General features: G+C 42.4%; 1 protein-coding gene across 2 annotated transcripts in view; it reads left to right on the top strand.

Moving 5' to 3' along the window:
* The window catches only part of LOC126255239 (probable peptidyl-tRNA hydrolase 2), a 65728-nt gene that overhangs the window by 13476 nt on the left and 24400 nt on the right, over positions 1-27852 (top strand). The window contains exon 3 of one of the 2 annotated variants that reach the window (XR_007546460.1): positions 19722-19910. The exons of the other annotated variant lie outside the window; for it this stretch is intronic. The gene's annotated coding sequence lies outside the window, so the exon portion shown is untranslated. The remainder of the gene's footprint in view (positions 1-19721; positions 19911-27852) is intronic. 2 annotated transcript variants of the gene reach the window in all.

Below are 27852 nucleotides of genomic sequence, written 5' to 3'. Positions count from 1 at the left end.
TATTCCGAAGAGCAAGCCAATTGGGGAAGGGCGCCTTACATGGTGCACTGTATCCGTCGTGCAATTAGACCTTTAGCCGGCTTTCTCGTCGTTGCAATTGTGTCCCGCTCGTTTTCGATCTCTTGGGCGCTTACCACGCTGCACTCTGCAGTGTTTCTTTTATCTGCGACGATGACCTTGACAGTTTTGCACCTAAGATCCAGCACGGTAGCCAGTCCGTTGTGGTGGGGTCGCCATGTACCCTCTTGGTTGTAGCCCCCTGACAACACAGGGATCGCTCTACTGATGCCTGCGCCGTAACATCCCCACGTATGCCAAGGAGTAGATGCCCATCTCCCTGGGGCATCGGGACTCCCGGCAATGGCCATCCTGCCAGGTGGCATTTGCTGTGGCTGGGTGGCGCCCGTGTGTAGGGCCCTTGGTCGGAGTAGGTGGCATCAGGGCGGATGACCCGCAATGAAGCGTGGTACATCATCTCTCGCTGGCGGCCAGCCGTCAGCAGTCTCTAAGCGTTCCAAAGCTCACTTTAAGGCTAATGTGTATGACCCCAAATCGTTCCCCTCCCTGGCCACACCATGGGAGGAACGAAAGGCTATGAATGAGAGCGACAGGTATTCGCCCCGGTATCTCGTCTGTACCAGAGCTGACGGGGAATCGTTTGTGTCTGTGAAGCCTCAGTTCTTTGTCGAACATTTAGAGAACAAGTTCGGGGAGGTGGAGGGCTTGTCCAAGATGCGGTCAGGATCAGTCTTAATAAAAACGGCATCCTCTGCCCAGTCACGAGCCTTGCTCGCTTGTACGAAGTTGGGGATGTTTCTGTCACTATCACCCCCCATAAAAGCTTAAATATGGTTCAGGGAATTATTTTTCACCGCAGTCTCCTTTTACAGTCCGATGACGAGCTGCGCGCCAACTTAGAGCGACGAGGTGTACATTTCGTCCGGCGTGTTCATCGGGGTCCGAGGGACAATCAGGTAGCTACCGGTGCCTTCATCTTGGCCTTCGAAGGTGATATCTTACCAGAGAAGGTCAAGGTGATGGTCTACCGGTGTGACGTCAAACCCTATATCCCTCCCCCGATGCGGTGCTTTAAGTGCTGGAAGTTCGGTCACATGTCCTCTCGCTGTACATCTAGCCTCACATGTCGAGATTGTGGACGCCCATCTCATCCCGATACTCCATGTGCTCCGCCTCCCGTCTGTGTCAACTGTGGAGAGCCTCATTCCCCTTGCTCGCCGGACTGTAGTGTCTTACAGAAAGAACGCAAAATCATGGAATATAAGACCCTGGACCGACTGACTTACACTGAGGCTAAGCGGAAATTTGAACGGCTACATCCCGTGCGCATGATGTCATCTTATGCCTCCACTGTCACTCCTGCTCCATCTCCTTCAGCTGCAAGATATACAGTCAGCTCTCAGAATCAGAGGACCTCACCTGCCCCCTTGACAATGGGGGCCCCTTCTCTTGCTGTTGCTCCCACACCATCTACCTCGGGAGCAGCACCCACTAAACCATCGGGGATACCAGTCCCCCCTTCTCAGCCGGAGAAGCGTAAGTCTTCTTCGGCTTCTCTCGCTCGGAAGGGATCCCTTGGGTCACTCCCTTCCCAGGTTCCTACCAGCGGCACAGCAGACACCAGCCAGTGGCTGAAGCAGCCACAGGTCGCTGGTTGACGGGCTTCGCGTTCCACTTCGGTCCCAGAGACTGACTCCAATAAGCCCTCTCACCAATGGCAACCAAAGGAACAGCGAGAGAAAACGACTCTGAAGACCCGTAAGTCCAAGACACCTGCGGTGGCACCTACTCCACCGCTACATAAAAGCTCTGCATCTGAGGATGAGGTGGAGATCCTTGCGTCCGCTGAGGACTTCGATCTCGCCGATCCCTCAGATGCAATGGATAGCACTTGCACGGGTGCTCCATCGGATGTGGCAGGTGACCCAGCGGCGTAATCTGCCTTCCCAGTCCCGTCACGCCTTTCTCCGCAATGGCCAATACCATCCTCCAGTGGAACTGCAGCGGTTTCTTCCACCATCTAGCTGAGCTCCGCCAACTTATCAGCCTTCACCCTTTCTTCTGCATTGCTCTCCAGGAAACTTGGTTTCCAGCAATGCGAACCCCCGCCCTCCGTGGCTATCGGGGTTATTATAAGAACCGAGCAGCTTATGAAAGCGTGTCTGTTGGCGTCTGCATATATGTCCTTCACACTCTGCACAGTGAGTCTGTCCCTCTCCAGACGCCTTTAGAGGCTGTCACTGTACGCGTGTGGACGCCACAGGCTGTTACCGTCTACAGTGTTTACATTCCACCGGATGGTGATGTCTCGCAGCATGTCCTGGCTGCACTGGTCGCCCAATTGCCGCCACCTTTCTTGCTATTGGGCGACTTCAACGCCCATAACCCTCTGTGGGGTGGGTCAGTGGCAACAGGTCGAGGCGCCATCGTTGAGCATTTCTTGTCGCAGCTCGATCTCTCGCTGTTAAATGATGGTGCCTTCACACACTTCAGTGTGGCGCATGGCACCTACTCCGCCATTGACCTTTCAATCTGTAGCCATAGCCTCTTACCGTCTGTCCAATGGAGTGTGCATGACGACCTGTGTGGTAGTGACCACTTTCCGATCTTTTTGTCACTACCACAGCGCCACTCTTCTGGGCGCCCTAGCAGATGGGCTATGAATAAGGCTGACTGGGACTTGTTCTCCTCCACTGCCGCTTTTGAGCCTCTCTCTACTGATGACATTGATGCGGTGGTTCAATCGGTCACCACCGGCATCGTTACTGCCGCCGAATCTGCCATTCCCCGTTCTTCTGGGTCCCCTCGGCGGAAGGCTGTGCCTTGGTGGTCGCCTGAGATCGCTGAAGCGATTAAAGATCGTCGGCGGGCGCTCCAGCGTCACAAGCGACATCCCTCCATAGACCACCTTATCGCCTTCAAACGGCTGCGTGCGCGGGCCCGCCTCCTTATCCGCCAAGGCAAGAAGGAGTGCTGGGAGCGGTATGTGTCCACCATTGGCCTCCATGTCACTCCATCGCAGGTCTGGGCCAAGATTCGACGCGTCTACGGCTGTCGGCCACCTGTCAGCGTCCCTGCGCTCTCACTGAATGGAGCAGTTTGTACTGACTCTGACGTCATTGCAAATCGCTTAGCAGAGCATTTTGCTATGAGTTCCGCTTCTGCGAATTACCCCCAGGCCTTCCGCTCCATTAAAGAGCGGATGGAACGTCGGAGCCTTTCGTTTCGCACCAACCACCTAGAATCTTACAATGCTCCATTTAGTGAGTGGGAATTTCGCAGTGCCCTAGCTGCTTGCCCTGATACCGCTCCTGGGCCAGATGGCATCCACTGTCAGATGCTGAAACTGTTGTGTCTAGTTCATACAGCATAGACACAATGAGGTAGCTAGGTGCACGCTAAACTAACGCAGACGGGCTTGAAGTACTGGAACAGGAGACTTATTAATGCACTAAAGAAAAGTACGTAGTTTTATAATACTTAACTTTATTCTCTTGCTGGAATACATCTCTCTTGAATATTAGTACGCTATAAGCACTGATACAAATGGCGCCTTGCTAGGTAGTAGCTATGGACTAAGCTGAAGGCTATTCTATCTGTCTCTCGGCAAATGAGAGGAAAGACTTGGTAGGTCTAGTCGCAAGCAATGTCGTCCGTACAACTGGGGCGAGGTCTCCTCAGTCTCTCGAGACCTGCCTTGTGGTGGCGCTAGGTTTGCGATCCCACAGTGGCGACACGCGGGTCCGACCTGTACTACAGGACCGCGGCCGATTTAAGTTACCACCTAGCAAGTGTGGTGTCTAGCGGTGACACCACAGAAACACCTTTCAGTGGACTGCCAGCGGCGCCTTCTCGATCTTTACAACCGTCTTTGGGTCGAGGGGGAGTTTCCGTCGCAATGGCGGGAAGGCATTGTCATCCCCGTTTTGAAACCTGGAAAGAACCCTCTGGAGGTGGACAGCTACCGTCCCATTAGCCTCACCAACGTTCTTTGCAAGTTGCTTGAACGGATGGTGAGCCGGCGCTTGAATTGGGTACTGGAGTCTCGGGGCCTTCTGGCTCCGTCTCAGGGTGGGTTCCGTAAAGGCCGCTCCGCCACCGACAATCTGGTGAGCCTGGAGTCGGCCATCCGTACTGCCTTTGCCCGCCGTCAGCACCTGGTCGCTGTCTTTTTCGACATGCGGAAGGCGTACGATACGACATGGCGTCATCACATCCTTTCTACGCTTCATGGATGGGGTCTTCGTGGTCCTCTGCCGATTTTTATCCGCAATTTTCTGTCGTGTCGTACCTTCCGCGTGCAAGTCGCGGCCTCGTATAGTTCCTCCCACGTCCAGGAGAACGGTGTGCCACAGGGTTCTGTTTTAAGTGTCTGTCTGTTTTTAATAGCCATTAACGGGCTTGCTGCGGCCATGGGAACTTCTGTCTCCGCTTCCCTGTATGCTGACGACTTTTGCCTTCACTACAGCTCTACTGGCATTGCAGCTGTTGAACGTCAGCTACAGGGCGCTATCCGTAAGGCGCAGTCTTGGGCTGTAGCGCATGGGTTTCAGTTTTCGGCAGCCAAGACCCGCGTTATGCATTTCTGCCGGCGCCGAACAGTCCATCCTGAGCCGCGGCTTTATCTTGCCGACGAACTGCTTGCTGTGGTGGAGACCCACAGGTTTTTGGGGGTGGTTTTCGATGCCCGGTTGACTTGGCTGCCTCATATCTGCCAGCTCAAACAGGCGTGTTGGCGGCATCTCAATGCTCTGCGATGTTTGAGCCACACCCGCTGGGGCGCCGACCGCTCTACCCTGTTACGGCTCTACCAGGCGTTAATCCAGTCCCGCCTGGATTATGGGAGCCTGGCTTATGGCTCAGCATCCCCATCTGCGTTACGGGTGCTGGACCCAATTCTCCACAGCGGGATACGCCTTGCCACTGGTGCTTTCCGCACCAGCCCTGTAGACAGCGTACTAGTGGAGGCAGGTGTACCTCCACTGCGGTTCCGACGCCAACGTTTGCTGGCCGCTTATGCTGCCCATGTTCTAAGCTCGCCCGGGCATCCTAACTATCGTCTCCTGTTCCCGCGATCGGTCGTCCGTCTGCCAGAACGTCGGCCCTGCTCTGGTTGTACAATAGCGGTCCGCGTCAAAGAGCTTCTCTCTGGGCTTCAGGTTTTCACTGTTCCACCTCCTTTCCGGGCTACTTTGCATACACCCCCATGGTGTGTTCGTCGCCCTTGCCTTCGGCTCGACTTGGCACAGTGCCCGAAGGACTCAGTCCTTCCAGAGGCCTTCCGCCACCGCTTTTATTCCATCCTGGCCACGTATCAGGGCTCTGGCATTGTTTACACCGACGGCTCAATGGTTGCTGGTCGAGTTTGTTATGCGCTCACTCTAGGGGACCATTCCGAACAACGTTCCTTGCCGGCTGGCTGCAGCGTTTACACTGCGGAGCTGGTCGCCATCTTTCGAGCCCTAGAGTATATCCGCTCCTGCTCAGGTGAGTCCTTCGTTATCTGTAGCGATTCCCTGAGCAGTTTACGAGCTCTCGACCAGTGTTTTCCTCGTTCCCGTCTGGTGATGGCTATCCATGAGTCCCTGCATACTCTTGCGCGTTGCGGCCGCTCTGCGGTCTTCGTGTGGACCCCAGGCCATGTTGGGATCCCCGGCAACGAGAATGTTGACCGGCTGGCGAAAGAAGCGACTAGTGCACCATTTCTGGACGTTGGCCTCCCAGAGACAGATTTGCGAGCATTCCTACGCCGCAAAATTCTGGACCTTTGGGACACTGATTGGCGCGCCCTGCCTTCACGCAACAAACTTTGGGCCATCAAGGGGGCTACCGGTGTGTGGCGCTCCTCCTTGCGGGTCTCTCGCAAGGAGTCTGTTGTTGTCTGCCGGCTGCGCATTGGGCACACTCGGCTGACACACGGCCACTTATTGCGCCGTGAGGACCCGCCTCTGTGTCGCTGCGGCTCCGTTTTATCTGTGGTGCACATTTTACTGGAGTGTCCGCTTTTAGCTGTGCTCAGGCAGACGTTCGCACTGCCTGACACGCTCCCTGCCCTTTTACTAGATGACTCTGCCATGGTGGGCTTAGTTTTGCATTTTATTCGGGCAGGGGGTTTTTATAGTTTAATCTGAGTGTGTTTTTTTAGCATTGATTCTGGCTTCTAGCCTCTGATTTTAAACTGAGTTTTTAATGTGTTCTTGGTGGTTGGCTTTTCCTCTTTTTTTCTCTATGGTGGGCCAACCACCGTCACACTCTGTGTGTTTTACTTTGTTTTGTCTGATCTCTGTCGGAGTCTTTCTCGTCCTGTGTCGTCTGACGTCTTTCCTGCTGTTCGTTTTTTATTCTCTTTGGGCGGTTTTAATTTTTTGGAAAAAGGGACCGATGACCATCGCAGTCTGGTCCCTTTAAATCCCACAAACCAACCAATCTTGTACCATTTACTGTAGAAACTTGTTTTTCCAACTCCTCTTAGTACTACATCTCATGGTGCTTGCTTCCCACACAAAACTATCAGACCTCCTTCCTTAGCAACTATGTATAACCACTAACTGTTATTTAAAGGTGTCCAGATACTTTGCTACAATACTATAATTCTGTTTTTCACAGTCCTCTGACATTATACTTGTTTGCTGAAGCAACTTTCCCCCACACATTCGTGATCAAAACTAGATAATAGAGCAAATGTTTGCCTACAAATTCACTGTTCTTATTTAGATTCTTACCATCTAATTGCTCTGTCATTAATTTGGTGCCTTTTAGGTTTGTCTGTGAGTAGGTACTCCTTTTCTGTCTGAAGGAAAATATACTTTCTTTCTGACTGAGGGATTTCTTGTGGCACAGGGAACATTCTGTATAAGGTAAACATGTTACTAGCTACTGAGGGGACATGAGTCACATAATCTGATTAACATTAATAAGAGGTAGCCCAAAGATTGGGCTAGAGACACAGGGAACCTTACATCTCTCATTTCATCACTTAGAGGAATTCCACAATTTGTATTGGGTTTATGATGTGAGTCTGCAGTGTGAAGTGACTATAGCATTTATCATTTGTTCATGCTCTGATTCTATATTGTTGAACACATCTGCTAGTTTCAGTACTGTCACATACAGTTACAAGCATGGCAACCCATTTAAATCCTATGTCTGCCTCTTTAACATATACCTTAATAAATCTTTCTAATATTTCCATCGCAAATTTTAGTGTGTACTTATTTTCTTTTATCATGCTTACTGTTCTGTTTATCCCAGATAATGTGGCTCTTACTGCTGCCACTTGTTCTTTAGTTAACCTCAAAAGATCTGTGAAATTCTTCTCCATCTTCCTTGTCATGCATAGTATCAGCCTCATCTAGTGTTCTCAAATTGTGTTTTGCTTAACTCACCAGTGAAGTTTCTTCTTGTGTCATGTCTTGTTAACTGACTCACTGTCCTTCGTAACTCTATTATCTTTTCCAAGGATGTGCACCTGTTGGCCTAGCAAACAACATTCTATTAAGCCCCATAGAGTTCTTTTGATGTGTCCCTACTTTTCTGTACTGCTAGCCTGTCACATCATTCAGCCTTCTGAAAATGTTCAGTTATAGCATCTAAATTTATGTATCTTATAACCATCCATGTGGTACTGTATATTTTCACTTCTTCTATATTATCATAGTACAATCCTGAAGACATCTATTTTTCAAACTTTGTAATCCATTGTCAGTGGTTTAGTTCTTGCTTCGATTGCTTATATTAGATTAGATTAGTACTTGTTCCATAGGTCATGAATACGACACTTCATAATGATATCGAATGTGTCGGTTAATAAAAGGTTTCTTTACAAGATATTACATTACACAAAATATTACATGACATATTACATGACACCCAATATTTTTGTGTGTGTGTGTGTGTGTGTGTGTGTGTGTGTGTGTGTGTGTGTAGGGATATTACCCACTTACTATATCCAAAAATTCATCTAATGAGTAGAAGGAGTTGCCATTAAGAAATTCTTTTAATTCCTTTTAAATGCTATGTGGCTATCTGTCAGACTTTTGATGTTATTAGGCAAGGGACCAAAGACTTTTGTGGCAGCATAATTTACCCCCTTCTGAGCCAAAGTTAGATTTAACCTTGAGTAGTGAAGATCATTCTTTCTCCTAGTGTTGTAGCCATGTACACTACTATTACTTTTGAATTCGTTCGGATTGTTAACAACAAATTTCATAAGTGGATATATATATTGTGAGGCTACAGCAAAGATTTCTAGCTCTGTAAATCAGGATGATCTTGGATGAGCTCCAACAATTATTCTGATTACACGCTTTTGTGCAATGAACACTCTTTTACTCAGTGATGAGTTACCCCAGAATATGATGCCATACGAAAGCAGAGAATGAAAATAGGTGTGGTAAGCTAATTTACTCAGATGTATATCACCAAAATTTGCAATGACCCTAATAGCGTAAGTAACTGAACTCAAACGTTTCAGCAGATCCTCAGTGTGTTTTTTCCAGTTCAACCCCTCACCAATGAGTACTTTAACTACCGATTTCTGATCAAAGTGTATATTTATTAATGCTGTCATTCCATTTACTGTGTGGAACTGTATATACTGTGTTTTGTCAAAGTTTAATGAGAGCCCATTTGCAGAGAACCACTTAATGATTTTCTGAAAAACATCATTTACAATTTCTCCAGTTAATTCTTGACTGTTGGCTGTGATAGCTATACTTCTATCATCAGCAAAAAGTACCAGCTTTGCATCTTCGTGAATATAGAATGGCAAGTCATTAATATATATTAAGAACAGCAGAGGACCCAAAACCGAACCTTGCGGCACCCCATTCTTGATTGTTCCCCAGTTTGAGAAATCACCAGTTTTTTGCTTGTAGTAGTAGTATTCTTCCTGCTTGTTGTGTCATACCTGAAATTGCAAGTATTGTTTTAATCTGGTTGCATGGACCTTGGTTTCTTTATTTCTTCTTAATTTTGTGACATTTGGCGTGTCTGTTCCAACTACTTCATATTGTCCTCGCAACTGAATCTAGTGTTGTATGTCTCCACCTCTAACTGTTTCATCGTACAGCAACACTTTATCACCTACCTAGAATTCTTTTGGGTTTTGTTAACTATCATACTGTTTCTTCTTAGCCCTTTTATTATGTATTATTTATTGTCTACTTTAGCTTTGCCTACTCATATTTGGCTCAAATTCGTAACTTATCTTTGCGCATTCTCATTTGCAATGTTCCTGGGATATTTACCTTTCTGCCATATCTCAGTTCAAATGTCGTGTAGTCTGTACAGCTATGTGGTGTTGTTGTATACGAAAATTGCATATGAGACCCACTTGACCCATGTATTTTGCTCTCTTGTCACAAAGTGCCTCAGATACGTTATCAATGTATGGCGACTCCTCTCCAATGCTCCATTTGACTCTGGGTTGTAAGCCTTAGCAGCATCTTACTAATATGCAACAATTTACAAACACTCTTGAGAAGATCGCTTAAATAGAAGCACTGACAAAATGTCATATCTTAAAATTGTGTGTCCTGCAAACACTTCTGCCACTACCTCAGCGTCTTGACATTCTGTTGTTATGACTAATGTAAACTTACTTGTCTTGGAATGTCAACATGTATCTCTTACCTGTGCTTCACGCATTTAAGTGACCTACAGTGTCCATTGAAAACTTTCAAATACACTTCTCTACCACGTCCGTTATTTCTAGCGGCATTTTTGTCCTTGCCTGTGTGACGTTCATCTGCTTTATTTCATCATTGAATATCCTTGGTGTCGACGTACTGTGTTGTGATACTGGCTAAAAAATGGGGAGGGGGGGGGGGGTGAAGTTCAAAACTGACTTCTTTAACCCTTCTAATAACGAGTATTTTTTGTTACACTGAGTACCATTGGGGTCTTTAGTGACCCCATCGGAATTTGTTTTTTATTAAGGATAGTTTTAATAATGGTAGAATAAAATCACATTCCTTATTTTTTCTACAATCTAAAACATGATTTCAGTGACATTACATTAAATTAAAATGCATATTTTTTTAAATTATTTATTTCCGTAAAATTTACAAACTATTCTCATGAAACTACGAACATTTTTGATTAAATTCCAAATCGACATTTATGACGCATTACACTTAAAGCAATAAATTGCAGAGTGGTTTTTACACACAAAACATCCACATTTTGAACATTTACCGGTGAATTTTCTATCCTCAGACCTTTTACAGAACAGATACCTTCCTCTTTTATTGTCTGTACTGTTGGTGGAAGTACTGGGGAAATAATTTTGTCTGGCTTTCTTCTGACGAGCTGCTTTCCTAGTTCTATGAGAAATGCCCGTCTCTTGTAGTTGGTCCTTTCTGCTCAGTCTGGTGTAAGATGTAGCCATATGATAAATGCATTCAGTGCACTGATGTCAGTCATGTTGTAAAATAATACCATTGGCCACCTTCTGCTCATCCTCTTTGTAGTGTACGTTCTAACCAGCTTGTCCATGGTATCTACTCCTGATTTTGTTTTATTATAATCCGCAATCATTCCTGGGTTGCATTCTTCACGATCTTCCACTTCCTTCCTTGAATGCGTTGTACTGAGCAAAGTTACAACTTTTCCCCTTTTCCGACAATATTAAACAATTGAAGGATGCTCTTGGAATCCAAAAATAGATGAATATTTGACTCGACCTTTGGTCTGAGTGAAATCTTGTGGTAGTTCTCCTTTATTTTTTCTAATTGTTCCTAAGTGTGTGAGACTGATTTTCAGAAGTTCTCTCACCAAACTAAGGCTAGTGAAAAAATTGTCAGTTGTTACATTTCTGCCACTGTTTTATAAACCTTTCACCATAACTAAAGCAACTCTCTTGCCTTGACCAACTTCACGAGATTCATTTTCTTGTCGACCAGTGTAAACTTGGAGATTGAGAATGCAAGACGTTGCACTATCACATACAGCCCATAATTTCAACCCATATTTTCCTGGTTTTGAAGGAATATTTGGCCGAAATGGACATTACCACGAAATGCCACACTTTGTTCATCAACTGCTACGTTCCTGTGAGGAACATATGCTTCTTGAAATGTGTGTACCCACATTTCAGATATTTCTCTAATGGGAGCCAGCTTGTCTAGAGCAGGGTTGTGACGTCTCACATCTGCGTCATCAAATCGGATGCACCTTGAAATTTGCGTAAAGCGATTTCTAGCCATTGCTTCACTAAAAATGGATCTACCATCCTATTTGTTTCACAGAAGTGTAACTGCTTCATTATGGGCCTTTTAAGCACCTGCTAGGATCAGGACACTGATAAAGCACTTCACTTCAATGGCATCTACTGGTTTCCATTACTACCGTAAACAAGACTACCCTCTTTGTTAGTCCACTTTAGAACTATATCAACAATGTTTCTCGTAAGAAACAACTGAAAAGCTGATTCTATGGTGTCTACATTTTTCACTGCGAATTTTGTTGGACCTGGCATTATGCTCCATCTCTCTTCTCTTCCACAAGCTCTTCTCGTGTTTAGGCCACAATTCCCCCCCCCCCTTTTTTTTTTAAAGACCTACTCAAAATTTAAAAATATAAAGGGTATATCTTGGCGCTAGACCCTAACGCACATTTACAAAAATACGATGTGTACTTACATGTAACAGTCAGAAATATGTGTCACTTCCTGTGCAGGCTGGACATCTGTGCTGTCCAAATCTTCTTCTGAACTTTCTTCTGACTGAGGAATATTGTCTCCTAAGACGTCAGTTTCTCCATCGCTGCATGAGACATCAGAAACTATATCGCTGATATCACTATTTGATTCTCCAGATAGAGGATATCCTGCAGTAATATTCCAAGCACTTCGTCTTCGGAAAGGTGAAGAGACATTTTCCACTAAATGCAAAACTTACAATAGTAGTCTCCACTTGTATGGAACAAATAACTGTCGGCTTATAAAGTATTGGCAACAATCACATGTTACAACAATATTTACAGGAATAAAACAAAGGAAATACAGCATCAGTTAAAGATTCAATGCAGCATTATTGGGTAATAATACCGCAAGAGAGAAATGGGGTCGCATATAACCCCAATGGTATTCAGTGGTTCTCTCTTGATTTTCTGCAAAACTAAATATTTTCAAAAAGTTATATTAATATATTACGAACCCATTACTTAATTCAGGAAAAGTCTGAATTTTTCATAATTTTAGGAATAGGAAATAGGTATATTTTACAGAAAATTATGGCCTGGGGTCGTTATAGACCTCACGGTATTAGGAGGGTTAAATGATGTATCCAACAGGTGCACAGTTGCGTTTCACTGTTCACAACCCCCTAATAATACACAGTTATATGACCAGTGCACTATTGTTTAACTTTGATAGGCCTCATTAATACTTAATTCTTACTTAATACTTACTTAATTCAGGAAAAGTCTGAATTTTTCATAATTTTAGGAATAGGAAATAGGTATATTTTACAGAAAATTACGGCCTGGGGTCATTATAGACCTCACGGTATTAGGAGGGTTAAATGATGTATCCAACAGGTGCACAGTTGCGTTTCACTGTTCACAACCCCCCAATAATACACAGTTATATGGCCAGTGCACTATTGTTTAACTTTCGATAGGCCTCATTAATAGTTTGCAGCCAAATATCCACACACTGCTACGGTAATTCACTGTTGAACATCTACGAGCAGTAAAAACCTAACCACACATTTCACAGTCTTTCATATAAATTGAACAGACGCTGTCATTGCTTTAACACACAGCCTGTTGGTGTAACACTTATTTCACAGGTAAATTGATGCATTCTTATTGTTCTAACCAACACAGGTTTCTTGTCTGAAACTCAACCATTGACTGACTGTGTCGCGACCAAAAATCAGGCCCTTATATATCCTCACAATAATAGGCACTGAAACTACACATTGTTTGATGTTTAATTTACGGAAATTACAATTAAAACTTAACTCCTTCAATTAACTGTGTACATCGTAAATTTGCGCCTTTTTAACAGTTTCTTCTCCTACAAGAGTTAAGCCGTATTATTTGTTTAAATCATAAAATTAACAAATATAGTTACGCAAACCGTACTTGTGACAAAACTGTTAATTACTGCGGAATTAATAAAGAGCTGGCTTTGCTAACATGTTTTCAAATAGATCCTTTAAGAATAGTATTAGTTGTTCCTCCAAATGTTTATAATCCGTACAGAATTTATATTTGTTTATAAGTCAACAACAGACTTTTAAGTTACAAAACAATCACTGATTTCACCCTATAATGAAAGTATTAACCAGGAATAGTCAAAATAAATTAGATAATCAATTACATACATAAACTAAGCACAAAATTAGATCTGGTGCATTTTATTTAAACTGAGGGCTAACCTTTCTCTTTTATGAAAATGCTATTTCATTGCTCGCTTGGGTTTGTTGCATGTTCACCTGATTACCCTTGTTCTTTCCTTCCAGCTGACCTCATTCATTACAGATACTCATACTGGGCTGTATTCTTCTAAGAGCATCCACATTCAGCCTATCCATTTGTAAATTACATCATAGGCATTATCCTAAAGTTTAAGCCTCCACTTTAGGAGTCTTGTGCTAGGATCCTTTACACTGAATATCCATGTTAATGGCTTATGGTTTATTACCTCTGAAGTCAAAGACGGGTGAAGTCATTACTGATGAAGGCAAACAAATGGAACGCTGGGTTGAACATTATCTCGAGATGTATGCAGCCAAGAATGAAGTTAGCAAGGATCCATGTGACGCCATCAAACAAATGCCAGTTATGGAAGAACTAGATGCAATGCCTACTATGGAAGAACTTAGTAGAGAAATAGATTCTCTTGCTAACGGAAAGGCCCCAGGTGAAGATGGGATCCCTGCAGAGGTTATTAAGTATATCAAGTCTGTTCTTCTCAAACATTTATATTCACTTAACACAACCAGCTGGGAAGAAGGTTATGTCCCGATGAGTATGCGGAATTCGAGGATAGTTACTCTATATAAACAGAAAGGGAACAGAAGTGACTGTAACAATTACCGAGGCATTTCATTACTAAGTGTAGCCGGGAAAGCTTATGCAAGAGTCATCCTAATGCGATTACAAATCTTAGCTTCCAGAATCTCAGTGTGGCTCCAGGTCCGGCTGATCAACCGTAGATATGATCTTCTCCTTACGACAGCTACAAGAGAAATGTCGTGAGCAGCAGAGGCCACTTTATATTGCTTTCATTGACCTTGTTAAAGCGTTCGATTTAGTGAGCAGAAATGGGCTTTTCAAAATGTTGCAGAAGATTGGATGCCCACCTAAACTACTACAATAATTGTCTTTCCATGAGAAAACACAAGCAACAATCTGCTTCAATGGTAAAACATCAGAAGCATTCCCTGTTAATAGCAGTGTGAAACAGGGATGTGTGTTAGCTCCTACATTATTTGGGATTTTCTTTTCCCTTCTGCTCAGATTTGCCGTTGAAGACTGTGAGGAGGGAGTGTATCTACATACGAGGTCTGATGGAAATCTTTTCAACATTGCTCGTCTCAAGGCCAAGACCAAAGTAAATACAGTTGTTATCCGTGAGTTGTTATATGCGGATGATGCAGCTCTAGTAGCGAACACAGAAGATGAGCTGCAGTATATAATCAACAAATTATCAAATGCCTGTGAAAAATTTGGTATACTCATCAGCCTTCAAAAGACTAAGATCGTGTCGCAGAGCACTACCAACCTTCCATCCATCAGCATTGATGACAATCCTCTCCAGGTAGTTGATGACTTTACCTACTTGGGATCCACAATATGTAGCAACTTGTCCATGGACACTGAAATTACTAACAGAATCACAAAGGCATCATCTGTCATGGCTAGATTGAAAAACAGAGTATGGAACAACGGACTGCTTGCCACAAAAACTAAATTAAAAAGTCTACAACGCTTGTGTTATAAGCACCTTCTCTATAGCTGTGAGACATGGACAACTCTTTCTAGGCATGAATCTCGACTCAACAGCTTCCATCTCCGCTGTCTCTGGAAGATCCTTCAGATCTCTTGGAGAGATAGAGTACCCAACACCGAAGCCTTTCATCGTGCAAGCACAACCAGCATATTTGCATTCCTGAGTCATCGACATCTAAGATGGTTGTGACATGTCAAGTGCATGGATCCTGAAACAACTGCTGTACGGAGAACTTCAGGAGGGTGTGAGGCCAGTGGGATGACCGCATCTTCGTTTCAAGGATGTCTGCAAGAGAGACCTGACCAAGACCAGAATCAAACCAAGTCGCTGGGAAAGCATTGCAGATGACCGTGTCAAGTGGCGAGTAACTGTGTGCAACGGCGTCAAGCTCTCAGAGGACGAACGCACACAGGAACAAATCAGGAAGAGGACAAAGCGAAGAGACAGAGCGGCTTCTGTTCGAAGTCCCTCAAATTTCTCATGCTACATGTCCGAACTGCAGTAAGGACTGCCACTCTCGAGTGGGGCTTTATAGCTGCAGCAGACGCTGCAGACTGAACTAAGCATGTTACACCATCATTCCTCAAGGATGGATGGGTGCCATTATTATTATAAACAGTCGTCCATGTATATATGGTTGGAATCACTTTGCTACAAATACTTATGGTTTGTTATCATTGTTAACTGTTGTCCATGTATGTATGGTTGGAATTGCTTCGCTGCAAATACCAACAGTTCTTTCTCTGTCGTACTATAATTTAATTCTGCCTTGTTCTGTGACTTAGATGGGTACACAGTGAGTAAATATGCACCATACTACCTCCTCCTCCTCCTCCTCCTCCTCCTCCTCCTCTTCTTCTTCTTCTTCTTCTATTTGAGAAGACTGCCTCCTACAGCTTAATTGCTCACTGCCATTATAAACGGTTTTGTGAAATCTGGGTACTGAAGTAGTGGTGGGTTAACCAATTTCTGGTTTAGTTATTCAAAAGCATTGTTTTGTCTTTCACCCCTTTCCTATTTTACATCTTTCTTTAGCAGTATGTCTAGAGGATTCACAATTCTGCTATAATTTGCAAGAAACCAATGGTAATACCCAACACTTTTTCGCCTTTGCCATGTTCACTGTGATCCTCTTATCTGTGATACAAAGGCGCAAGAAAATAACTTCTTTTCTAAAAAAACTCACACTTACCTTGTTGCAGATTTAAATCGCAACCTGTCCAAGATTGAACAGAGCTACTTATATGCTTCTGCAGGTTTCTTCCATAACACATGGTATCGTCTAGATATATGAAACATTTAATACTTGGCAGACCTGCCAAAACTGTGTTCATTTATCACTGGAGACATTCTGGGGCTCCTATCAGTCTCACTGTTATTCATTTTTACTCATAATGTTGATGGTTTCATTTGAATGTAGTCTACTCTCTGTCCTTTTCACCCGTCAATATGTGATGGTATCTCTTTACAAGGTCAAGTGTTGAGAAGCAGTTTGCTTACTCTAATCGTTCCAAGATACTGAAGATATTTGGTTAGCGGAAATGCGTCATCTACAGTAATGTTATTCAGTTGCAAGTAGTCCACTACAATTGTCCACTTCTGTTTGCCACTGACTAACAATAAAGGTGTGTTCCAGGCACTCTTGTTTTAGACAATTATATCATCATTTGACATCTGATCTCTCTGCTCTTTCAAAACCTCTTTCTGTGTGTCGGGTATTCTGTATGGTCTAGCATTTATCAGTTCCCTGCATGTTATGGTCATTTTGGGATTATGTGCATCACTGTGGAGGAATGTGACAAATTGTCACCTGGTAGATGGAATATACTCTAATGCCCTTCCTTTCTTTGGCATTTAAATGATCCGCTCTCCATTGTTTCCGCAAAATGCTACCACGATTTCCTGTTTTCCCTATGCTTCCTCACTTATTTTTACTTTCTGTACCTTTGTTATGCTAATTATTCTGCCACCTACTTGAAGTTCTTTAATTGTACTTTGCCTTCTGACAGATTTATTGCACTTGCTATGCACCTATTGTTTCGCACTTTCACTAGTGATTCCTGAACATACACTACATTTGAAATTTCCTGTTGGGGATATCTTTCCTCTTATCACCCGGCACCTCGCCATCTGCTTTCAACCACAATATCTTTTCCACATGTCGCCCAATTTCTTCTTGGACTCCTGATCGAACTGGAACTTACATCCTTTCGATTCCTTTTCCACTATTAAGGGTACGCCTTTCCCTTGTAAAATTTCCCGCATAGTCTAATTTAACTTCCTGCTGTGCTAGAAAATCCCTGCCCATCAGTCCGTCATATGGGGCGTCTAACCCCAAACTGTACACATGAAATGTGTGTTCAACATCTCCAACGCCTTTCACACTGCTCATAATGCACTTACTGCTTCACTGGTAACACCCTTTAATCGAAACCTGTCTGCTTCTGTATTCTGACTGTACAGTCTACGGGGATACCTCTTCTCTTTAACAAACATAGCCATGCACTTGTATTTGTTATCAGTTTTAATTTCTTCCTTAACTCTACACAATATAACACTAACTCATCATTTTCTAACTATTGGCTTGATTACTGTGATAATGCTCAACAGTACGTCTTTGTCACCCTTTAGTTTTCTTAAACTACTTTCCCTGTTTTGCTTGACACTGTAACTCTTCTTTTTTCTCCATGCATGCCAAGGCCCTTCATGATAGTCATTAGTGTACTGACCTGGTCATTGACACTTAAAACAAGTCATGTCTTGTATCCTGATGCATGGTACACCACAGTTCCCGACAGATTACACAGTTGGCCTCCCCTTTCTCACAATGAATGCAATCTGTTAACTTTTCTGCAATTTCCTTTTAACATGCTGTGGTCTGTTTTCATCATTTTCCTTACGCATGCCATGCATGGGCCTATGTGACCTGGTTTATCACAATCATAGCTGAAATTTGTGAATTTTTGTCCCTGCATAGTGCAAATCCTTCTTTCCAGCGTTTTTCCTACACTTACTTGCTATGTGCCCTTGTAAACTACACATAAGAAATCTTAACTCCTATTTGACTTAAATGCTCCATGTGCATGCTCATTCCTTATTTGCAGGGCTGTTCTGTGTCCTTTCATTGACAACTGAGCACTTTTCTTCCTGTAATACTAATTCTACTACAGGAGCTAATCCAGTTTCAACTCAGCTTCTGACTTTTTTTTGTATTTAATCATTACTGAGCCCTTGTATAAAGCATTCTCTACCTAAAATGTCTGCCACCTCTATGGCACCTTTTTTTGTTTTCTCAACCTGTGACCCTAGTCATGGCTTCCATAAAACTTCTCTATTTTGGTGGTCCATTGGCCTAGAAGAAATTGGTTCCCAATGGCCTTGCTTTAGCTTAATAATGCTGAATCAAAATTTTTCAGTGAATTCCCTCAGGTCTCCTTTGTTACCGTCAACAGATTTCCCTAACATACACAACAATTCCTTAGGAGTTACTTTGCTGTTTACTGATGATCAAATTCTCTTGATGCTCAGCTATGAGTCGGTGGCGTTTGCACTGACCTTGTTGCTCTGCTCAGTGGAACAATCTAATTCCCCTTGGAGCAGGATGTGGCTATGCATCAGGCCACCACTGCTTTTGCTTTATGCACTGCTCCTTGCAGCTCACCCTGTGATAGTGTTGCCCAAATGCTGCGTGTCCTCTTGTTTTTCTATCCCACACCTATCTGCTTCAACTGCCTTGACTCTCCCTTCGGAATGTTTTCATCAGAGTTTTAATCAATTCCCCCATCCCCCTTACCAGTCCCTGACTTGTTGTAGTATTGAAGAGCCCCCGCCATCTCTCTGACTCTAATTACGTACTATTTTGCAGAAGCAGAGTGGAGGGAGGTAGGCGTCTGTTGTAAATTCATATCTGGGACTTGCTATAGGCTCTTCATGACATATATATGTCTCTTCCAGAGACTCTCCCTTATCTGTCTCTTACAATGGCTCTGAAATGATACTTATGGCTGACAGTGTTATTTCTTAAACACAGCTGGTGTGTCTATGGCGCCACTGGCTGAAGAGATTGCCTTGTGGTGACTTGAAGCATCTGACATTTTATGTAAGCCTGTTGTCATGTTCTGGTGCTCTGCCTGCCTTGTAACTATTTGTTCATTGTTCTTGTGATGCTTTCCCTTGGTATTAACTCTTAGAACTTGGCTGCCATTTCCATCGATAAAAGACGTAATGTCTTTTATAATGAAAACAATTTGAAGTTATCACATTGCTCTGTTACCTATCAGGAAACTCATTATGAGTTGCAGCTTTTTAAACTTGTTACGCAGTGAAGTATTGAAATAATTATTTTTTCCATATACTTAGGTAGTAGTTGTCTTTGCATATACGAGAGCCTACTGAAAAGTAATGACTCTGAATTTTTTATGTGAGAACTCATAAAGCTTTCTTAAAAAAAAAAAAAAAAAAGTTATTAACATTCTACATCTTTATTCTTCGTGTTTACATATTTGTTTCTCAACATAGTCACCCTGGCAATGAACACATTTCTCCCAATGAGAGACCACTTTGTTGACACCATCACTGTAGAATGCTTGTCTTTGTTGGCGGAGCCACAACCTGACCTCTGCTTGCACCACTTCATTACTATCAAAATGAAGTCATTGATGTTCTTTAAGTTTTGAAAACAGATGGATACAAGTTGAGACCAAGATGACAGTGAACCCAACACATCGGATTGTTGCAGATGTCGCAGCCCTCGTGTGTGATCTGGCATTGTCTTGCTGAAGGAGAGGGCACTCCATCTGTGGACGAACTCTTCGAATTCGAAACTTGATTAAAGCATGCTGTGTTTGTCATGCACCAACATAGTTACATTACACACAGCCATGTTACACGCTACAATTGGGAGTCCTCTAGCGGCAGAGGGCTGCAAGTAAGTAAACATGAGGAATAAAGATGTAGAATGTTAATAACATGTGTTTTGTTTGAAAAGCTTTAAGAGTTTTTGTATAAAAAATTTGGAGGCATTATTTTCTGGCATGCCCTTGTACAGTCACAACTGTGATTTTATAGCACACACGTGAGGTGATTTTGATGGCTCCTTTGCTTCCATTTCCCTCGTGGCACGTGTAACAAGTTTCTTACTTCGTTTTGTAGTCAAATATTGTCAGATTTAGTAGAGAGTTCACTATTGTAATAGAAAACTTAGGTGTGGAAGCGCTGCTTGTAATTCATATGCACAAACTATCATGTTAATCTCTGGATTATGTTTAACTTCTTTTACTCTTGCGAGGCTTTTGTGTAATTGTTATGATATATGACACTCTTTTGCTGCTTCCTTACATATTGGGGATTAAAGGTACAACAAACATAAAACTGAGCATGTAGTACCCTAACAACATGAGTTCTCATCTTTATTTCCCACTTTCCATTATTGAAGAAATTAAGTGAAAAGTTGAAGTTTTTGTAAAAAGGATAAAAATGCGATATTTTCGATCTGGTTTTGCAAAAATCTTTGTCCTATAAAATTTTCCAATCTGGGCTCATTAGAGAGACCATGCGTTTAACCACAAGAAAAGGTGTCTTGAATTATTCAACACAGGCAAACAATTTGAATCAAGTTGGGTGCAAAAATTGCGGCACAAAAAAATGTGAGCTTCGCATTCTTGACTCATACAGTAGATGCGTGCTGAATGTGAAACTTGATACCCAGTAGTTCAGTAGCACAAGATTGTGGACTAATAAAATTCCTTTCACCTGTTATTTTCCAGTAGTCTGCGAAAGCTGGTGATAATGTAGCTGGGTTAATGTTTGAATTCATGCAGAATGTAATGTTTCCTATAACCCCAGTACAAGAAACCTTCTGTCTATGCCAACTGACAGTGAATGTTTATAATAAATTGCCACAAAATTGACATTGCCAGATTCTACCTTTACCACAAAGGTACTGCAAAGAAAGGATCTAACGAGGTTTGCTCATTTCTTCTTGATTGTATTGAGGAGAAAGCCAGTCACACAATGAAACTTCTGTATGTCTTCCCAGGTGGGTGTGGTAGACAGAACAAAAACCACAGTCCTGTCCGTGTCTTACTTACGTTGGTGGATGAAAAGGGATGTGAAACAGTAACGTATTGTTTCCCAATCAGAGGCAACTCATACCTACTGTTTGATAGTATAATGTAATGGAATAGATAAAAAAATCTACTGATTAAGCAGCAGCAGGAGAACACACTTACCAAAATGGTTTTACATATGCAAGCTTTCGGAGCCAGTGGCTCCTTCTTCCAGCAGAATGGTTGAAGGGGGAGGAGCAGGGATAAAAGAAAAGGACTGGAGAGGTTTAGGAAATGGATTAGAGTTCAGGAAAGTAATCCAGAACCCCGCATCAGGGGAGACTTACCAGATGACTGAGAAGGAAGGTCTGATATTATAGGCTTGATAGTCATAACTCATTCTTTGATATGATTGGTACTATAACAGTGTGATGTTTGTGTTGTCAATGGAATTGAATTTAAAGCCAGGGTAACAGTTCTTCCGTGTGAATCTTAAGTGTCAACAGGCTTTGCTCTGCAAATTCTTTGTTCCGCTTCGTTCACTTGTAGTGATTGAACCCATGTTCAGTGACCACATATGGACTAATTATGTTCGTTCCACATGTGTGTTTTTTACCATGTGCATGTTCTTTGTTCAGGAGGTGGTGTCGTGTTCATTTAATGAATTAAGACTGTGTGTGTTTTGACATGTTTCAGTGAAGTGTTTGATTGCCTTGAGTTGTTTATGTTAAATATGATGGTTCAGTGATCCAGGTTCCTTTCAATGTTTCAGTACATATCAAGACATCTGTGCACACTAAAATCAAGAAAGGAAAAAAGAATTGCCTTTTGCATGCTATGCGGGTGTGATATTCTGCGTAGTGGAAGAAACAATTTAAGTAATCATGTGAAGCGCAGTAAACATGCCAGTCATGTTAAATCGGAGGAATATAACTAGAAAATCAACATTTTTGCCAAACCTGGAAATATTGACAGTGACATAATTAGGGCTATATAGCTGTGGCTGCACGAAAACCACATGCATTGTAAATAAAATAGCAAAAAATGAATCATCTGAAGTAGTTAGTACCTTCAGAATGGACCATTTTCTTTGGCAATCGATGGAAGAAATGACAAAAATGCTAAATTGTATCCTGTTGTTACATTCTATGATATTTCACGGGAAAAAGTAGTGAGCACTGTGCTATCCATACCAGCTTTAGATGGATGCTGAATAGGGCGAAACATAGATAACATGATGTTATGACAGCTGAATTCTCATTACATACCAGTTGAAAACTGTGTGGCTTTCTGCTCTAACAATGCTCCTGTTAATGACAGGACCAAAAATGGAGTTTCAGCAGTTCTGAAGGAAGTTCAACCAGATATCGTCGTCATAGGTTGCATTAGCCACCTGTGTGGCTTTCTGCTCTTACAATGCTCCTGTCAATGACAGGGCACAAAAATGGAGTTTCAGCAGTTCTGAAAGTAGTTCAACCAGATACCATCGTCGGAGGTTACATTAGCCACCTGATTAATCTAGCAGCTGAAAAACATGCTGCAAGATTACCACTTAAAGTGGATCATATCCTTGTTGATATATTTTATTTCTGAGAGAAGAGTGTCAAAAGAAAAGAATGCCATCCGAAATTTCTGAACTAGCACAATAAAGAGGCAAAGAAAATTCTGAAGCATGTCTGTACTGGATGGTTATCTTTTAGTAGATGTTTGGATAGGCTACTGGACCAGTGGGGTCTGCTTCACTCTCACTTCAAGGAGGAAGTAATATTATGTACCCAAAACATTTCCACAAGCTTGCCATATTTGAGAATACCTAGAGTTGAACAAAGTGGATCCAACGAGCATCAGAAGAGGAGAATTCTTGATTCTGCTACTACACATGCCAGTAAAAGCATAACATATTCTTCCAAATGTGACCAACCCATCCTAAAAACCAAGACTTCTGCTACAAAATATGAGGAAAAATTGTTTATGTTCATATCCTCAAACTTGAACAAGGCCTTTTGCACTTCCCTTCATCTTCATGTGACTATTCTTGTATTTCACAAATTGAATGTTGCCCTTCAGTCTTGTTGCCCATAAGTTCCGTTTTTGTTAGAACTTCTAATGGATTTGCTAAAGCAATTATCAAAAGTTCCTCATTGCTTGAAATTGTGTACAGCTTGATTCAGAATCAAAGAAGTAATGACAAGTTAATTATTGGCATTCAGACTTCAGAAATAGTGAATGATCTTCAGGATACAGATAAATCCCTTTTCGTTTCATCAGTGAGAAACTATATTTTACTGCCTGTGACTACATCATCAAGTTTCCACTCAAGGATGATATGGTAAAGCATGCTCAAGTTGCTAGGGTAGACAAAATTGAAGATGCAAAGGTTTCTTCTGTTTGTTGTTTCTTGGGCTATCATGTTATGCTAGGAAGAGAATGAAACTACAGCCGAGGTGGTGAATGAGATTCAGAGGCAGTTCACAACTCTTCAGGTAGATGACACTTTGGCTGCAAATCGAGATGCTGCAAGTGATTTCAGTTGGACACAGATACCAAGAATTTGTGGAGCCAATGGACCTCTAAACTATAACTGAATTTCTAGAGTAATGCTCTCTGTTCTCACCATACCTGACAGCGATGCAGAATGTGAATGTGTTTTCAGTCTTGTGAAGAAAAATAGAACAGAGTTCAGATCATCCATGCCGAATGAACCTCTGGAGTCTATTTTTATTTTAAAAATCAGGAGTTCTGGTCCGTGTTATGATACAACATTTTCTCAAGACTTTTTGTAGGAAGCTAAAACGGCCAAAACTATGACTTTAAAGTCTAACTACCATGTGATTTGCAATGTATATTATATTATTTCTTGGCTGTGTTACACTGCACAAGTTTTATTGTGTAAAGCCTTTTTCGTTTATTGGAATTCTGCAATCTGTTGTGTATGCTCCAAACCAATATTCACCACACCTGCTGCTGTTTAACATGCATTTCTTCTTGATTGTTATGTTCATCTACAAATCGTTGGCCTATGATGTAAGTATAAGTGATCATTGAAGTATCCTGTGTAGAGCATGGATTATTGTTATTTTGTAGCCCAGAAGTATTTCATCAAGCCGGGGTATTTTGGAAAACGTTCGATTTTTTGTTGCACTTGAGTTTTACTGATACTCCTTTTCAAAAGTTGGCAGGTATGTAACATGCAAGACAGAGAGTACTGATAAAACATTGTGCATGAGTAAATAAGAATGAAAAGCTAACTGCATTGTATATAACAGAGGTGGGAGGGGGATGGCAAAAAACAGACAGGTCAGAAAATCAAAGACATAGAAAACTAAAACAGAACTAAAACAGAGCAAAGACAGAGTAATTACTGTGAAGAAATACTGAGACGGAAGAAGTTAACGTAAATTAAGGCCAGGAGTTCTGAGAAACTGTTGTCTGGGGGAAGAATCCAGATAGTGTGCGTAGTGAAACAGCCACTGAGGTCACAACTGCCATGTTGTAGAGAATGTTCTGCAACAGGAACTCATGTGTTGACAGTACACACCCTCTTGTTTGTGGCCATTCATCCTAACTGATAACTTGGTGGTAGTCATGCCGATGTAAAAGACCAGACAGTGTTTACACAGCAACTGGTGTATGATATGTCGTTTCACAGGTGTGTCTCCCTTTAATAATATATGTTTCGCCAGTTACAAGGCTGGTATAGGTGGTGGTAGGAGGGTGCATAGGGCAAGTCTTGTACATAGGGCAAGTCGTGCAGGAGAGATGGTCACAGAGGTTGGAGCCATAGCTTAGATAGAAGGGTGCATGAGTAGTATAGGGCACGGCAAGGATATTGTGAAGGTTGGGAGGGCAACAATTAGCTATTCTAGGTGTGGTGGGCAAAATCTCAGACAGAACGGATCTCATTTCAGGGCACGATTTTAGGAAGTCGTAGCCTTGTTGAAATAGCTGATCAATGCATTCAAAACCAGGATAATGCTGAGTGACTAGTGGTGTGCTCGGAAGTTGTATTTTGGGACCAACAGTACCAGGATTGGATGTGATTTCCCAGGAAATTTGCTTTAGAACTAGGCCAGTGGACTAATTACCACCAGTGAAGGCTTGAGGTGAGATTGGTGGTGTGATGCTGTAAAAAGTCAGCATCGGAGCAGATAAGTTGCCTTGATTTCCAATGCTGTCTGGGAGGGAATGTTTGACATGGAAAGGATGACAACAGTCAAAATATAAGTACTGATGTTTGTTAGGTGTAATGTGGACAGAAGAGTGTTGCTGGCCTTCAGTGAGGATGAAATCAATATCAAGGGAAATGGCATGGGTTTCGGGATAAGCCCATGTGAAATATAATTGGGAGAAGGTTTTAGAGATTCCAGGAATTTTAACAGGTCAGCCTTACCATGAGTCCATATGGGAAAGATGTCATCAATGTATCTAACTCAAAGCAGAGATTGAAGGCTTATGGATCCCAGGACAACCCTCTCCAAGTGACCCATGAGAAGGCCGGCATAGGAAGGAGCCATCCCGGTTCCCATGGCCGTACCCCTGATCTGTTTGTAAGTCTGCCCCTCAGAGGTGAAGTAGTTATTGGTGAGTATAAAATTGATTAAGGTGAGTAGGAGGAATGTCATAGGTTTTTGATTATTTTAGTTGTTATATCTACCTTTTGATGGAGACTTCAGCATGGACGGGGGGGGGGGGGGGGGACACTGTATCTACAGTCTTAAAGAATATACAGAACTTTTTCTACAGTCAAATGTTCGGGGTATTTTTGAGGTGAAGATGGTTGAAACATCAGATATCAGTAACATACCTGACTAGTGGCCTTAGAACGACAAAGAGGTTGTTTCCAGAATGAGATTTTCACTCTGCAGCGGAGTGTGCGCTGATATGAAACTTCTTGGCAGATTAAAACTGTGTGCCGGACCGAGACTCGAACTCGGGACCTTTGCCTTTCGCAGGCAAGTGCTCTACCAACTGAGCCACCCAAGCACGACTCACGCCCCATCCTCACAGCTTTACTTCTGCCAGTACCTCGTCTCCTACCTTCCAAACTTAACAGAAGTTCTTCTGGCTCAGTTGGTAGAGCACTTGCCCATGAAAGGCAAAGGTCCCGAGTTCGAGTCTCGGTCCGGCACACAGTTTTAATCTGCCAGGAAGTTTCAAAGAGGTTGTTGTTCCTGAGGAAACCAAAGGAGCCATAAACCCTTCGTTGATGGATTGACAGTATCAATTTTTCAACCTGTCAAAAGGAGTTTCATGTGCTTACCCTACATTAAGTGTCTGCAATGAACATGTCTCCAACAGTCAGAGAAAATGGAAGATATCAGGAAGTTTTGGCCTTACCTGCCTGAAGAAACTCAAGTGAGAGAGTTTTATGCAAAGAATTTTGGACTTGCCACTTATAGAAATGCATAACATCTGGTGATTGTGGATACAGGCATGTTGTAAAATATTTCGTTGGAGAACATACTGTACAGTATTTTGGTATTGATATGTTAATGTATCACATTAAAACACCATTTGTTGCAATCCATTTGATGTAGAGACCCTTATTTCCACACTTTTGAACAGAAACACCTCATGTCCAATAGGTCCATGTCCAATATGTGCAACTTTCTGGCTTGAGAATAACATACCGTGTAGTAGGAAAGATGACTTTTTATCAATAACTTTCAATTATTGATCCTTCTGATAATCATGCTTTTGCTTGTCTTGAAAAAATTTTTATACTGGGCATATGGGGTTTCTGATGATATCGATTGATTCGATGTCTAAATTTGTACAACCTTCGGTGGTAAAATTCTGCACTCTTTTTGAGGTTGATTGCCATAGCAGAAGAAACCAAACGAATGATTACGAGTTAGTCATCGATAGGTGTAGTCATTGGTAGGTGAACTTCGCAACTTGTGTGTTGTCTCAAGCATCAAGAGAAAGATTTCTTCTTATAAGAGTCAAATACTGAGGAATGCTACAGTTGCGCAAATAAGATATGTTTCTCATGCATAATATTCTGCCCAGCAGTATTTTGTGGAAAAGTTCCAGTGTTATTGAAGGTAGATGTAGGTAACAGCACGATGCCAATGATGATGAATTACAGTCTGAGTTTTGTGTGTTTCAGGAATTTGATCTACCAGATGAAATCTTAATGGAAGAAAGAACTGATCTGCAGTGGTCCCTGATTAGGAGAATGAAGTAGTAGTGCTGGGAGCCTAAAATTTGACAGATTATGATAAACTCTTATTTGGAGAACAACTTTCTTCATAAATAACATTTTAAGAGGGAACTTCTATTTTGTTTGATAATTGTTTCAGTTTGTTGATACACACTCATCATCATCATCATCATCATCATCATCATCATCGTGATCTTCATTCAAATTCTGTAATCAGTTTTCTACTGCTGAAACAGCATCTTCTTAATCCATGAGAAAAAAGGTACTCCGTCCTGCGGTGTCAAGGGCTAGAATAGACCTACAGCCCTTCCTTGCTTGTTGTAAGAGGCGACAAATAGGAGTCTTTATTTGGTCATATTTTTACCTTGATATTTTGACGATCTTTGGACTTACGAAGGTTTTTGCCCTTTTTGATTTTTTAATGCTTTTACCTTCACCTTTTTTGGCTTTTGAAATTTTTGGGTTTGACCTCCACTTGCCAAATTTTGCAGAAGTGCAGGTCATATGGGGAAGGGCGCCATACTGTGGTACATTAATTTTCCACTATGTGCTGTTATCTTTCCCACCTACCAATCAAGTGGATCTACGTCTGCACCCAAAATCCGTTGTGGCAACCAGTCCGTTGTGGTGGATTTGTCATGTACCCTCTTGCCCCC

This window comes from Schistocerca nitens, chromosome 1, assembly GCF_023898315.1.
Source record: "Schistocerca nitens isolate TAMUIC-IGC-003100 chromosome 1, iqSchNite1.1, whole genome shotgun sequence".
NCBI classification, from domain to species: Eukaryota; Metazoa; Arthropoda; class Insecta; order Orthoptera; family Acrididae; genus Schistocerca; species Schistocerca nitens.
Note: the sequence above shows the minus strand (reverse complement) of the source record. Positions and strands in the feature narration are given on the sequence as shown.